Raw genomic sequence first — 2185 nt, forward strand, 5'->3', positions numbered from 1 at the left:
CATTTTGACAATATTGATTCTTCCAATCCATGAACACGGTATGTTTCTCCATCTGTTTGTGTCCTCTTTGATTTCTTTCATCAGTGTTTTATAGTTTTCTATGTATAGGTCTTTTGTTTCTTTAGGTAGATATACTCCTAAGTATTTTATTCTTTTTGTTGCAATGGTGAATGGTATTGTTTCCTTAATTTCTCTTTCTGTTTTTTCATTGTTAGTATATAGGAATGCAAGGGATTTCTGTGTGTTAATTTTATATCCTGCAACTTTACTATATTCATTGATTAGCTCTAGTAATTTTCTGGTAGAGTCTTTAGGGTTTTCTATGTAGAGGATCATGTCATCTGCAAACAGTGAGAGTTTCACTTCTTCTTTTCCTATCTGGATTCCTTTTACTTCTTTTTCTGCTCTGATTGCTGTGGCCAAAACTTCCAACACTATGTTGAATAGTAGTGGTGAGAGTGGGCACCCTTGTCTTGTTCCTGATTTCAGGGGAAATGCTTTCAATTTTTCACCATTGAGGGTGATACTTGCTGTGGGTTTGTCATATATAGCTTTTATTATGTTGAGGTATGTTCCTTCTATTCCTGCTTTCTGGAGAGTTTTAATCATAAATGAGTGTTGAATTTTGTCAAAGGCTTTCTCTGCATCTATTGAGATAATCATATGGTTTTTATCTTTCAATTTGTTAATGTGGTGTATTACATTGATTGATTTGCGGATATTAAAGAATCCTTGCATTCCTGGGATAAAGCCCACTTGGTCATGGTGTATGATTTTTTTAATATGTTGTTGGATTCTGTTTGCTAGAATTTTGTTAAGGATTTTTGCATCTATGTTCATCAGTGATATTGGCCTGTAGTTTTTTTTTTTTTTTGTGGCATCTTTGTCTGGTTTTGGAATTAGGGTGATGGTGGCCTCATAGAATGAGTTTGGAAGCTTACCTTCATCTGCAATTTTCTGGAAGAGTTTGAGTAAGATAGGTGTTAGCTCTTCTCTAAATTTTTGGTAGAATTCAGCTGTGAAGCCATCTGGTCCTGGGCTTTTGTTTGCTGGAAGATTTCTGATTACAGTTTCGATTTCCTTGCTTGTGATGGGTCTGTTAAGATCTTCTATTTCTTCCTGGTTCAGTTTTGGAAGGTTATACTTTTCTAAGAATTTGTCCATTTCATCCAAGTTGTCCATTTTATTGGCATAGAGCTGCTGGTAGTAGTCTCTTATGATCCTTTGTATTTCAGTGTTGTCTGTTGTGATCTCTCCATTTTCATTTCTAATTTTGTTAATTTGGTTCTTCTCTCTTTGTTTCTTAATGAGTCTTGCTAATGGTTTGTCAATTTTGTTTATTTTTTCAAGAAACCAGCTTTTAGCTTTGTTGATTTTTGCTATGGTCTCTTTAGTTTCTTTTGCATTTATTTCTGCCCTGATTTTTAAGATTTCTTTTCTTCTGCTAACTCTGGGGTTCTTCATTTCTTCCTTCTCTAATTGCTTTAGGTATAGAGTTAGGTTATTTATTTGGCTTTTTTCTTGTTTCTTGATGTAAGCCTGTAGGCATGCAAAATCTTAATTCCCTGAATAGGGATCAAACCTGTGTCCCCTGCAGTGAAAGTGCAGAGTCTTAACCACTGGACCACCAGGGAAGTCCTCAGAACAACTTTTTAAAATCACAGGTTCACTAAATTTTCTAGGCTGCAATTCAGTTCACATGAGTTTATCTCCTCTCATTTTATATAGAGCTCTTTTTAGTTTTTAATGCTACACAAACTATAGTGATCACAGATACCTTCCTGAGGAAACAGTACTGTCTGTATAGCCTTTTTTTTTGTCTAAGGGTGTGCACATCACATCCAGTTCTATCTTGGCCTCTGATGCTATCATCTCTCTCCACAAGGTAAAAACAGCTACTGTTCCTCTTTCTGCCCTTTATAGGAGTGTATTTCATCTGTGGTGTACCCGTTAACTAGCCCATCCTCTCTCCCTGGCACCTCAGCCTAGTTTTTGGTTGCTGCAGTTTTCTGCAAAACCCTCTCATCTTCAGAATCCCAAATGCCCAGGCCCTGGTTGGAGGAGTGGCCACTCCCTGTGTCATCACCTCCTCTTTTCCACACTCCTTTTTGTGGTTTCCTTCAGGATCTCTGGAGTGGGGCTGGGTGAGAGAGAACATTAGGAAGAACAATTTAGCTTAGAGAGT

The 2185-nt window shown here is 37.1% G+C and overlaps 1 non-coding gene across 1 annotated transcript; it reads right to left on the reverse strand.

Moving 5' to 3' along the window:
* Positions 1 to 1561: 1561 nt before the first annotated feature.
* On the reverse strand, positions 1562 to 1634 carry TRNAE-UUC. Its single transcript has one exon. It is a non-coding gene; the product is annotated as a tRNA-Glu (tRNA).
* Between the last annotated feature and the right edge of the window lie 551 nt (positions 1635 to 2185).

Source organism: Cervus canadensis, chromosome 13 (genome assembly GCF_019320065.1).
Source record: "Cervus canadensis isolate Bull #8, Minnesota chromosome 13, ASM1932006v1, whole genome shotgun sequence".
NCBI lineage: Eukaryota > Metazoa > Chordata > Mammalia > Artiodactyla > Cervidae > Cervus > Cervus canadensis.